Source organism: Prenolepis imparis, unplaced genomic scaffold (assembly GCF_030444845.1).
Source record: "Prenolepis imparis isolate NDT839.2.m4 unplaced genomic scaffold, iyPreImpa1.0 SCAF_8, whole genome shotgun sequence".
In the NCBI taxonomy this organism is placed as follows: domain Eukaryota; kingdom Metazoa; phylum Arthropoda; class Insecta; order Hymenoptera; family Formicidae; genus Prenolepis; species Prenolepis imparis.
In genome coordinates, this window is record NW_028141166.1 from 12,502,905 (window position 1) to 12,517,381 (window position 14,477).

Below are 14,477 nucleotides of genomic sequence, written 5' to 3' on the forward strand. Positions count from 1 at the left end.
GCTTGTATTAATAATACAATGTTCAATAGAGATACATTTATTCTATATGTTCAAACTGATATCTCAAATTCGACATGTATTCTCCTGGTCACGTATAAGAGTCGTTTGATAGTCGCTGTAAAACGTGCGTGCAGCCATAAATGACTATGCCTTCAACACCTTTCTTCACACCTCGAGAATAGTTACATCTCTCGTGCCGCCGTTAGTAGCATTGGAAGACAAACAGGAAGCTTCCGTTCCCGAAAAAGAAATTCTTATGCGCCAGCTTGCATCTCGCTTCCGGCCGTGGAGTGTCGGGGATCAGAATTCAATTCTCGCGATACGCGGACGCCCGACGCATTTTAATAAGCGCGTCGTTAGAGACGTTAATGAGAACTATTGTTGAGTCACCACGGCGACGGTTGTAAAATACTTCTCGTTATTCGAGCTCGACCGCGGGTGGGATTCGCAGCCGCGTGTCTCTAAAAGTGTCGCGGATGACGGAACAATGAACGTTGGAATGTCGTATAAGACCGGTAAGGGGCCATTCGTGAGGAAACACCTGCCTTGTACAAATAATTTTTCATCATAACCATTCCGCGCCTCTATCATCATTTCCGACCGCCCAGCTTCTCGTCACTCGCGGCGAGCATCCGTTCATCTCGCGAGAGTCCGGCTATTCATTACGATGTCAGCTACGTCGTGGATTTAAGACAATTACTCTTATACGTACTGGTCGCACATAAGTATTAAATTTCAAGAGTATACTTGCTAAGAATAATAATGTGACATGAGAGGATAATTTATTGACCGAATTTAGGAACCAAATAATAAGATTCAGAAGAAAAAAGCAATGTCGACCGCGTTTTCATTATTGATGACTAATACAGTCGTAACAGTTTCTCATGTCATTGGAGTCAGATATTTCGCGTCGATGAACGGCTCTATCTGGCACTTAGCAGACGGATCCTATCCAAGCGTGACATAATCCCATCGGTGCATTCCACGTCAGGAATCTTGACACCTCGGAATAACATGTTTGCGTTCCAGCGATACCTCGTGACTGCAGGCCACCATTGTACCGTGACGTTTGTGTACAAAATACGGTATTGACACGTTCAGAGCTAGCCATTAGACTTCATTGTTGACAGTTCGTACGTCGAAACAGGCGCTAAGACTTCACGGCGATGACGTGACACGTCTTAAAGAGATCGGTTTCAGAGGATTTTGAGAAACTAGTATGGTATATTTCTTTATGTCGTTATCGCGTACTTGGGAAGCGAATGGCAGACCGGTTAGGTCACGTTTCGTAAATAAATTTAGTCTTTTGTCAGTGTTTTTTCGTCGATAGAAGCGGATCAAAATGGAACGATCTTATAATTTTATATTTGAGACTTTCTTCTATTATATATAGAAAATATTTTCGTGTTTTACATTTCTGTAAATTTTTAAGTAAATCGAATTTTCGTCTAATATTTCGAATATTAATTATATATATATATATAATACTTAATTATTAATTACTTCAGTTAAACGCATGGATATAAAAATTCACATTAAGGCATTATAAGATAGTATGTGAAACACAGTACGCGAACATAGACGAATGCGAACGTAAGCGTGGTCGGGACAACATGCCACAAAGTACTTAAATTTCAAGCACCCTGAAGAGAGGAAACACGAGGAGGAATCGGACGCCGGTGGACGCGGCAATTACAACGAGCGATTCTTAATGGACCCACTGAGAAGTATTCCGACCATTTTAGCCATGCGACGTGTACCTACGCTCCGCCCGAATGGGACAATTAAAATTAATTGTTCTTTTTACCGCGCTGCAAACCACAAGCTTCTGAAAATGTCCGTCCTGTTAGTCTCCAGCTGTTTCTCGCGAATATATATTTTGTCCTGTTAGGTAGGTTCCTTTCTTCTTAGACGCAATCTACCATTCTCTGTCGGAAGCGCATTCAAAGACGCTTATTTTCAAATTAGTGTAGATTCTCTCTTAAAATAAGAGAAAATTATAACATGAATTATCTTAAACCAAATGGAGAACGCTGGCTTGTGACACGGATGTCTTAAAAATAAATAACGATAAATAATTGCCCATTTATACTCGTCGCTTTACTTGTCATAAATCATCACGGAGCGTTCAAAATATCATCGCGGATTCTTGTATAATACGCACGCGTACAAGAAGAAAGTGATAACCGGTACGGAATCAATTTCGAGTACCGATTATTAAGCGCGTGTACGATCGATGTATTTCCTGGCGGTGAGATTGCCGGCAATTTATTTTACTCCATCTCCATTCTCGTCGCCAATTCCGGGACCATTTAATTAAAAGTGAAATCTTTCGATCGACCGTAGGTTGATCATTTTGCTCGTGCGCTGATAATACAGTCCATTAAGTTTATCTGGTAGCGTCGGGGAATGCAAATAATATCTCCGCAAGGGACTTGCACTATTAGAGAATCGAGGCCATCCCGATTGCGCGACTAATGATTAACGATGAGAAGGCTAATCTGGCGAAATCATGGCAATACTGGAACGCGCAAATGCATTTGCAAAACGGGCGTTGCCGGCAATTGTAAACCCTTCGAATGGCAAAATCCGATAACGCTGAATATACAATATATATTTATGTATCACGGAAAATTATACCACAATTGTGTATCTCCCAGCCCGAATTTTGGAACCGCGATATATGTAAGCACGAAATTAATCTGACGCGTAAAGTAAAACGGATTTGAGCGAAATATATTAGCTATATGTTACCGTCTCATTCACCGAGATCGTTTCATAAATCTTGCTTCCTCTTTCTCGAGAAAATGGATTTTCTCATATTTTTCTCTTCCGTAACAATAAATTCTTTTCTCGATATTTGCAGTTGATATATAATTTTTCTACAATATTTCTATCCGTTCCTCGTAAGCGAGGAAGAAGGTTTTTTCATACATAGGATATAATTTCTTCAATAAATAAGCAATCCGTAAATCATTGTCAATATAAGTAGAGGGCGGTTGACGGTGCCCGAACGAATCCACGGTCTATCCGCTACGATAAAACGTACTCCGTGTGTAATTGGCCCTTAATAATCTCGTCATAACGTGGAACTGTCGGTCGATCGGCGCCCTGCGATAAGCGCGCTCTGTTATTACCCGCGACGATTTAATTACAAAATTAATGCCAGGTCCATTAAGAGCGCGCGCGACCGCACAGGTTCGCGAGGGTGAGAGGGTACGGGATGAGGACGCAGAGGGGTAAGAGAGGAGAGGGATACGATCGATGACGAGAGATTCGCGGAGGCACATTGCCGCGTGTATATCCGGATAAACGAGTTTACCGGTGAAAAGGATATCGCGACGATGATATCCTTGCCAAGAGTAGATCGACCACCCGGTCTGAGGGAGAGAGTCACCGCGATGATGTAGTACGCACGCAATGTCGATCCAATGTAAACGTGATAACGATATAAGTACATGTTTTGATGCTGCGCAAAAGGCTCCCGCCGTGCCCCACCGCGGCTTTAATTAAAAAGCCGCCGATTTGTCTTGAGATGTGTGGAGTAGTACACCTTGTTGATTATCGGAGGTACATCGACGATGTCATAACTGTGACTTCAACGAGACGATATCGTGCAATTTAATTTAACTGCGAGATTTTTGACACTTTCGGAGCATCTTAACGAGATAAGCCGCGTGTATCTCATTAAGGACCCATAAAAGCAATTTATTGGAATCAATCAGATAAAACCTGAAATCGTATCATTTAAATTAAATGGGATAATAATTATATTAATTAATAAATTTTATGTTATTACGCTTAACGGATATTTTGTAATTAAATAAAAATATACGTATCAAAATCAATAAGATGATAAATAGCTGCATAGTTGCTTTATTGCATATATATTGTCTAAGCATTTTATTGTAATAAAAACAGCTTGAAATCCCGTTAATATCATCAAAACCGACGCATGCAAGAAATGTTAGGGTTTAATAGTGCATCGATAATCATAAATCGCATATAATGAATAATAATGAATTTTACGTTGGCGTAATAATGACGTGTTTTTTTATAATCGTTGCGGTACATTGCTCCTGACAGCTGCTGATATTCCAGCACATATGAAGGGGTCAATCATGTGACATTAAAGATAATGACAACGATGAATAAAAAGTCAAACAAATCGGCACAATTTATATATATAAGTGCGCATTCCAGTCTCGAGAGAGTGTAACACAACTACGTTAAATCACTGCATTAAAATCTTTTTGAAGTTGTAAATAAAACATTTCCGGTAGAGAGACATATTTGCATGCAAATATATTTTTGATCGTAGACAGTGAACGAATATTTGCACGGCGTGGCGCGAGTTCACGAAACAGACCACCCTGAAAAACGTATTAGGGTTAATGCATCGAGCCAAAGCTCGCTGGTAATGACTGGATAGCGCCGGTGCAACGGTTATTACCGGACAGGAGGTTTTGCGATGTTTCTTCGGGGCCAACTGCCAACCAGCAGCAGCTCGTGGGTCGAGCCAGCTTCCTCGACGTCGAAACCGTGTGGAACGAGCTAACATCCGTGATTCCGCGGATCGAAATGATCGCCCGGTTCACCTCGCGGCTGCACGATCGAGTCGTGCACAGTGCATCCGTGCGATGCAATACGGAGAAAAATATCCGCGGCGCCTTTCTGGCGGAACCAGTTCGAGCTACCAGCAGCTCGTGGGTCATGCATTGAAGATAACATTCGAAAAGAATGTGATTGCCTTATAAAGACTTATATAAACACACGCGAAAGATACTGTCCCCACTCTTCGAATACGAATCATCATTCTTCTCATCTCGCTATCATTATCATCATTCGGGATCCATAAGTTTAGATTGCGGTTGCGGTTAAAAGTTGTGTACAGAAAACGCAACTTCTGAGAAGTAATTACGCAATGACGAAAATATTTTTATATTATTTTTGATGAGGGAAAGATAATTGATCTTAATGAGAACAGAAATATAATGAAGGAATTACATCGATTAAATAAGCATATCGTCCCAATTAATCAAGCACATGTACCTGTATGTTGTGTAGTGTCGAAAAAAAATAAGTTCAGTATCGTACTGTGTAAAATTTGTCGCCTGTAACTTGTATCTCAAGATTCCAATGCGTGAACAATGTTCCATCGTCTCAAACACGTTATTCTCGTCGCCTCAAAAATAGTCTTTGCATGTCAACGAAGAGAGCAGGTGTTTCAATCTCTTCACGGCTGTGTCGCGTGGCAGTAGTAAGATCAAAACGAAACTAAAATGACGTCGGAGTATGAACGACTCTTTCTCTCTCTTTCTTTTTATTTCTCAACCTGTTATCTTACTCTCAAATGATCAAAGAAGCACATCGAATCGAGTCTCGCGCTCTTCCTTCGTCGCGAAAAATCTCTCTCCCTATCTCTCTTTTCGCGGACTGTTTTATTTTGTCATCTCCTTTGCGACGCAACTTCTTTCTCCCTGTCGCTCCCGATGAATCCCCTTCGCCTCGTCTCTTCCTTACTTATAGCAACCCCCTTCTGCCCTGCATCTCCGTCCTGCAGGTTCTCTTGAGGAACGAGAACTGCCATTAGAAGCACCCCGCTCCATGTAATTTGACCGCGGACAATGTGGACCACACGAAGCGCGTTGCTTGCCTACATGATACAGAGGTTCTCACGGTAAATTTTTATGCAGATTTTTAATCCTTTTGTTATTACGACGAAATTAGAATTTAGTTCTCCTCATTTTTCCTTCAAGGTCTGTAGAATCTGAAAGAAATAATAATATATTCTTAATAAACTCATATAAATAACTATAAATAAGGAAATAAATAATGCATTACATAAATTATAATACGATAATAATGAAAATTGATGATCTTTCTTGATAAGAAAAATTTTTCTTTTTTTGACTCGTCGAGTTCATCACAGCATTCAGGGTACATGGTATTCTTCAGTTTTTTTTTTCTTTATATAGATCTGCAGGCGCCGGATTTTTTCACTTAAAATTGCAGCAGCAAGTGCACGTACATGAAACACATTTTGATATAAAGTATCATGATGTGAATTATCCGTATTACATTGTAAGGAAAGGTCAAGCGTACAAGCGTGCACATTTACGATATCTGAGAATCTTGATCTTTTATATGGTACCATGGCTACAAGATTATGAAGTGCAAAGACCTTTATAATAATAACAGAACAAAAGTAATTCAAGCAAGACATGAAAAAATAAATTATGAGTAGATGTATAATTTTGATTAGATCCTATCTACTGTAAATTAACGTTAATTTATATAAAAATATTTATATTGTAATATATAATTTTGCATTTGAAGATAGACAAAATTAATTTACAGAAAAAAACAATAATTTGAGAATCACTGCGGACAGATGCTACTTCTCTATGCAGAACGAAATCTTCGTTCTTTGTGATGCGTCACCGCTTCGTCTTTGTAGTAAAGTCTTGCAACCGCATGTTCATTATCAATGTAGACCTCGTGTTATCATAATATTGAGATTGCAATGAGATTGTTATACTCGTCGAAATTTCCCTAATCATTAAAAGAATTATTTTTAATCGATCAAAATTATCGCAAATTTGTGACAGCTTGCATTAAGAAATATGGTAAGAAATACTATATTGTATTTGTTTTGTTTTATTTTATATTCAAAATTAATGATACTTAACAATACTAATAATAACATGTTTAATATATAAATTATGTGCATAGAAGGGCGTTCTATAGTTATAGAAAAAATACGATGCAGGTGTTGCTGAATCATTATGATTTCCATCACGGCGCAGCCCTTTTATTTGGGCACTCGACGCTCTCTTGACTTTTCACTATGAAAAATAAACTATTCTGATAAAAAAGCACGAGGCTATTAGAAGCTAATCACGTTTTTGATCGATTAAATCGAGCTATATAATAAATCGACTCCTATGATCGATCGAATCGACGATGTTTCGACGATGTTAGTTGGAAAATACAAATATTCTCATAACCATATATTTTTTCCTGAAATTACTGATATCATCCATAATTATAAGGTTCGACTAAGGACTTATCGAGCTATAGGTTGGAACGGCGAGAGGAAAAAATTTTAAACTAAATCATAATTCGAATGTCTCTCTCTATAATTTACTCGGACGCTACATTAGAAATGAAATTTAATTTCGTGCTACAAATGCAAGAGAAAATGGATGCTTTCATTGGATGTGGCCGGCCGTACAATGTAATTATAATTAAATCGAATAATTATTCATTATCTTCTTAATTCTACCACGGAAATAAATCACTGCTGAGCGATACCGAGCCGCTACACCTTGTGCAGCCTTCTGTGAGGTAATCAAGGGTGGTCATCTTTTATCGCGTATGATCGTGTTTTCATTAAGGGAATCATTTTGTATGGGGTGGTCACAAAGTCATCAAATATGCCGCGCAGCATGGAGGTCCGTGTCGCGATTAATGAAGCCACCGCTTGAATCACTGAGCAAAGATAGAGGTGGTCAGTTTTTGACCGATTTTCAATTAGGACACTCGAATACTCTACAGCGGTTCTCAATTTGTCCAATCTATTCTAATTTAGTTTTTTAAATTACATATTAAAATCATGATAATATTCTCTTGTCTATAATTTTTTCAAAAATAATTATATTAATAATATTTTTACTATTAAAAATAATTCTAATAAAATCTTAAACTTATAATTCGCAAGGTTCGAAAAAGGTTCAAGAAAAGAGCAAGTCAGCGCTTCACTTTTTAGATGGGCTGAACAAAATATTCATCAGAGTTTACACGCACACATTTTATCCGCAAAATATTTTTAGTTTTTTTTCAATGGACCACCCGATTCCACCGACTAAATTGCGTAGAGAACTTTTAATTAGTAAAATGATACTTACGTAATCAATTCGAATGCTAATTGGAATTATAGGTGTATCAGATTCTGGCAATTAAGAAAATTGGATCCGATAACATTACACGGACACGATTAAATAATTAATGATGCAGACACTAACGAATCTGTTCGTGAAATATAAGACGTTCGTAAAATTATCTTGCATTTATTTCTCGAATCGGTTGAATACCGAATGGCAATTCTTTCTATATTTAGAAATACAAACTAATTACAATAACTAAAAGAGATCGTTTCTTTACACACGCCTTGCGTGCAATTTGAGAGCACTTTTATTTATGTTTACGTCCTCGCAAAAACTTAATTTTTTGTAATTAATATTGATTCTAATTTGTATGCGAATTTTTAATTACGATGATGGAGCAGTTGCTGATCGTGATGCTAATCCGACGACGAGTACGAGAAGAAAGCACGTTATCTTAAGTATTTCTACCGCGGTACTAAAATTTCGTGTGGCGTGCTCTCTCTTGCATGGAGATCTCGTGAATCGCGACGGCCTTGCACTCGCAAGATCACGTTCCTTCATAGTGGGGTCAGGACCTCAGCTTCCCACAGATTACGACGAGGAATGCTCAGCGGGGAATGCCATTACATTCGCGATCGCCGATCTTTATGATTCCATCCAGCCAAAAAGGTTGGGCCAATTTTAAAGCCACTCTTCTGCGATCTTCACTGACGGCTATGAAACTATACAGATAGCGAAGATCAATTTGTAGTTGAAATGCCGGTAAACACGAGAGATAAGCTTGAATTCTGCTGCAATCTTAAAAGATGCATTTTAATCTTGCGATGACTATTGATAAAATTGTACATTTATTTTTCATGGAATTTTTTCAGTGTTGTCTAAATAAATAATTTTTATTTTTTAAAAATAGAAGGCTTTTAAATAGATAAAGACACTATCGATGAGTTTGTTCACAGACTTCGCGCGTTTTCTTTTGCCGACTAGATTTTTTTTTACATCGAGAGAGACAGTTCATATTGTTCTCTACCTAGAAGCCAAGCAAGGTTACAGGGTTACGCGTTATACGACCGACTCTTAATTGGGTTTGCGCCTCGTCGCAGCGTCAAAGTTAATCTGAGGCGCGTTTACGATCACAAAAAATTATTGACTGAAATTGGAGACGCGCCTATTAGTCGGCCGGCGTACCTAGTGGCGATAGTCGATAGAATATTGGCGGTAGCCGATCAAAAGCCAGCCAATAGAGCATATAGTCGAGCTTCTTTATTTTAGTCCAGTCACCGAACTACTTCGCGGAATAAATTTCCACTATAGGATTCGTCTCGGTGATAATCCTCTGGCAGCTACCGGTTATTGCCAAAAATATCGAAGCTCGAACGGTAGGCCTGAGTAATCCGATACTTTGGAACCATCTTGGTATATAAGATCCTGGTCTAATTCTATCAAGCCACCATGCTGTAAAATAATCCCTTGAATTCCATCCCTTGAATATCCATTAAATCAAACACATATACATAAAAGACTATTATATAATCTTCTCTTTGTGTAATAGAAACTTGAAATTTTGATCCCCCATAAACAAGGGATCAAAAGATTAAACATAGTAATTGAATTATAGAAGCATTTATAAAAATTTCTACCATTGGAGAAACATATGTTCCATTGGAAGAAGAAGCGCTCGAATGATTCCATTTCGATTTCCGATTTGTAAGTTACGATGAAATCTATGAAGAAAACAAGCGGACCATTGTGCGGACCATTTTGAAACGCCTTGCCACGCTTTATAACGCACCTACCATTTTCCTCGCACATAACTTAGCACGACGGTGGTAACGCCTATGCCAACTGACTTACACCGAAAAATTACGATTTCGATTCTTGAAGCAGGTATATATATGCGCCCGCGCTCCTTTCTCCTTTCTTATTCCTTTCTTTTTCCTTTTAACCGCGTTTGCGCATAGGTCGGCGATTAGGTGTCACATAAAGTACGGAAACGCTTTGTTTGGATCCGTTCTAATTTTCCGAGGATATCACGCCGTGAAAACATATCGTTACGTCATATATTTCAGTCGGCGGCTGGCGAGAACAATCTGGCGCTTATATTGCTAACTCTTGCGAGGTGGAAAGTAATCTGCCATAAATAGCGATAACATTTGGAAGGAAAGAAATGGATTCGTTCTAGTGCGATCAGACCGATATTTTTATGAAAGAAACTTTCATTAATTTTCACGATTTCGTTCGAATTATTTCCTACTACCATTTTTAATTTTGTATCGATATCTTTTAAACAGATTACACATTCGGTTCACCAGAGAGAAAAAATATATAATACTATTTATATAAATAAACTATACATCGAAGCACTGACATCAAAATCTTTTTAAATATGATTTATTTATAATTATATATCAAAGCATTTCGATCATTTTTTGGTGGTCTTAATTAACTAAACAGGCATATTATTTTCTTTTTCGTATTATGTTTATTACTTGAAAATTTTTGTGTTTAAATATGTTCTCATATCTTATATATAATTAATTTATTAATAGATAATAGCAACCGTGAGTTCGTCCAAAGTTTTTTATATTTCTAATGCTGCATAAAAGAATAACAGGTTGTATCGCGAATCTCTAATTTCGGGCCGATTCATCTCCGCAGATCTCTCTTTTAGTCTAGGATCGATCGCCGCGAAGATTCTACGGATCCCTTTTATGCGGTGAGCCCGCGGATCTCGAGGCGCGGGCATCAAAGGGCTCTCTCTCGCAGGGACCTGTCTGTAATTACAGACACAAGGCGTGGCCCTATGGAAGAACAATAGAGCCGCTCTCCCTCCGTCTCTTTCAGTCTCTCTGCCGACGCGATGGAATCTCCGATCTCCCTGCTTTCGGACTCTCTGCGATCCCATCTCGCCGTGGAATATCGATCGCGACTATCGATCGCCGATAAAACGATTTTAGGCGCTAAGGAGTTTCCATTCGGACGGCATACATTAAACCGAATGGTTCCACCCTTGCACCACCCAATTCGGCAGGAGATTATTTGTCGAAAACGCTGTCTAAGCATTCGCAAAAGAACTAGAGAAATCTACTGTCTTTTGAAAACCTGGCGATTTTCTCATCCGTGACAAAAATTTCATTGTATTCTCGTATTATAAGATAAGAGGATTTCTGAAAAATAACAAAATTAAAAAATATAACTTATATATCTAATGAACAATTTTTATATCGATTTATATTTAGATAAGCGAAAATGTAAGAATTATCCGTGTATGTAGATGTAGGATAAATATACATATATGTATGTGCATGTATCGTCTTATTAATTAATGATCCTTTTCCGAAGAAAATAACAAAAATCTTGATTCATGTAAAGCCGATGTATGGCGTACTTAATTTAGATAGCCATCGAGTGGATCAAAAATTTGAATGGAGGGCGAATGTAATAGACTCCGTCAGCGTGATAATTAATGAACTTGGTCCTTTCTCGCGATCCGTTTTCTTTTTTCGCCGTTTTGCCCATCTGTCTAACACGACTTTGCTAACCTGTGCAAAAAATTCCATTTAAAACAGGATGACGTAATGGCATGCCACCTTATGGCCGATAACCGATGGAATTGGGCCAATCTTATTAGGCAGAACAATGGATTGTGAAATGCTAAAAAAATTTATCACAAAGATAATTAAAAATACTCGATATAGCAGCAGTAGATTAATAAAACGACGCGCCATGTCTGCACACAACCGGCACAAATTTACACAGATATATACATCTATAAAGTATTAATTTATTAACCACGCTCAATATAAAAAATATGTCCCTGAATCTGTTCATCAGGAAGTCGTTTACCGATCTCGACTGCTACAACACCACTACAATCATATTAGATTCACGAAGAGGATTTTATTCTCCGAACTCTTCACCTTAACGAATTGTCAAGTCATGTGTAGAAATTGCCGGGCGAGACGCAAAGTGCAAAAAGAAATTCAGTAACACGAATGAGAGAGCCGTTATTTCTACATGAAGATGTTCAACGTAAAAAAAGAAACATTAATTTATCACGATATGATGATATGCGAGTGCAACAGAAAAATATATTCTTTCGCAATAAGCAGTCTGTCATTACGCAGATTGCATCGATTGACGAAGCATTCAAGGTTTTAAATTATAAATTAAGATGAGTCGAGAGAAGAGTACATCATCTAAATGTTATATACAAATATAATCAATATAATTAATTTTACATCCAAAATGATGTTGGAGAAACAGAAATATATTTGTTATAAATTATACTATCGTGTTAATGTTCAATTTATTTATTTATAAAATAATCTTACAATTAAATAGTTATAGATTATATATAAGAGTTATAATGAAATCTATTATAAACACATCAGACTAAATATATATAATTAAATTTTTATATTTCCAATTAATAATCCCCCCAATTAATAATCAAACAAATTTTTTTTTTAATTTAATTTTATAAAACGAATCAACATGTGATTTTACTTTTTCGATTAGTTTCTTTGCTTCCGTTAACATCAAATTTATTTGCATATATAATTTCAATAAATTACACACACAACTTTTCTCAAAAAAAATATTAAAACCTGTTTCTTTAAGTGCACATATATTCGCTCATTAAATAACCATACTTAATCTTCTGACTGTTATATAGCAAATATGATATATAACTAATATAATTGAAAATACATTTAGCCTGAGGCATATGACTTTTTTCAAATTCCTTGAATTGATTTTATGTCGGATACAAGGTCCGATCAAGCAGCGTTCAATCAGTCCTCGTGTCTCCGTTAACGTCTAATTTAGCCGCTTCGGGCAAACGAGCAATACAAGCGCGACTTTATGCAGACCTTGGACGTCGAATGGTTTATATTACTTATTCGTCTCGTTAACCGCTCGACGTCACGCGATAGCTCCTGCTTTTCGGTCGTAAAGAGTACAGACAGAAGCAGCACCGCCGTTTCCAGACTACGTTCGCCACTAGCGAGCAACACCTGCTCCTTCAGATTTTTCAGACAGCCTCCATTAGCTGAGCGAGGGCGAGTCATCGCGGTTTATTGCGATAGTTTTCGCATCGTAAGATCCTCGTGCGAGCGAGCATGTCACATTAAAGGAATGGTATCGGCCATTTATTGATAGTACCATCTGTTCCCATTAGCTTGAGTGAATACTCCGTTAAAGCCTATGCAGAGACGCACTCAAATGCGGTATTTTCTCGCTTGCTATACGCGAACTAGTTGAATCATTCGATCGCTTTTCTCACTTCCACGGCGAATAACGATTATAATTATGTGTATCATTGAGAGAGTTTATTAACTTCGATACAGGATTTTAAAGGCAGCTGTCAAGTGCTTTATACGAATTGTAATTCTTTTTTTCAAATGCTTATTTATCGATCATCGAATTTCTTTCGATGATATATTTTCTATTACAAAAAATATCATAAAATTATGTGCCTTTAAAAATATCTGCAGTTACATATCAATGTTTCATAAAAATATCCCTTCACTCTCCGATTTTTTAGATTCTTATATTTTTGTATTTTGATTAAGATTACGAAATGCAAATATTTCCGAATTGAGTAATTGTCATTTTCACAAAATTCTGATTTCGGTCATATTCTGCAGACGGCTCATTGTCGCTTTCCCTGTGATGTCCACGTGTAACGGGATGAAAAAACAGTGGCACAGAATAATCTGCTTACGTAGGTAGCTTCGTAATAACGGCTAAATAGGATCTTTATATTCTTAGCCGTGAGGCAGAGAGACTCACTTCTCAAACGAGCGGCATCAGGTAAGAGAAAACAGAATGAACGCGAAAGGAGGAGCGGGTCCAAAGATAGAGGAGAATGGGATACTGCACAGAGAAAGAAGGTGAGTAGACAGAGGGGGTGGCTAAGGCGTTCGAGGCGAAAAGAAACGAGAGAACGCACGGCCAAAGTGAGCCTCATTTTAATTAGTATCAGCTGGTGCGACGTGTACTTAACAACTCGGCGAGGAGCTATACGACCGGTCATCTCTCTCTCTCTCTCTCTTTCCCTCTCTCCTTTCTCTATCTTTCTTCCTTTCTCTTCGTCTTTTCTCGAGCTGAAATTCCTCGTGAGATGTTTTATTCAGAGACACCGCAGGCTTCTGCCAAGGTAGAAACGAACTGCTGCCCTTCCACGTCGGGCTGTTCGAAACTGCGGCGGCGCTCAAGTAGCCGCTACCGCAATTTGCATACAATCCACACTGATTCGACTGGACCGCTGAAGGGGGACGGGAGAGCACCCACTTACCTTCATCTCAACGTGCCTCAGCGCCACCACCATCTCCGGATCTTCTATGAATTCTACGGCGGCGTGGACCATCTCGACATATGGATATTTCAGAGATCTAGTATTCTCTCTGGTCCCTTCATATAATCGACGTTATCACAAATTCTGAATACTCAATGTAACGGAGAGAGTTACGTTCCATTGGCAGACCTCAAACTGTCTCTTCCGTACAACTCTTCTTACATTCGCAAAACATGAGGTTGAAAAACAGACGCCTCGGACACACACATACAGCTACAAGTAAGAATGTC

General features: G+C 38.2%; 1 protein-coding gene across 1 annotated transcript in view; it reads left to right on the plus strand.

Annotated features, from left to right (window-relative positions):
• LOC145940024 (uncharacterized) overlaps positions 1-11,094 on the plus strand; it is a 298,072-nt gene extending 286,978 nt beyond the window's left edge. Inside the window, exon 14 of the mRNA XM_083044795.1 lies at positions 10,558-11,094. The gene's annotated coding sequence lies outside the window, so the exon portion shown is untranslated. The remainder of the gene's footprint in view (positions 1-10,557) is intronic.
• The last annotated feature ends 3,383 nt before the right edge of the window (positions 11,095-14,477 follow it).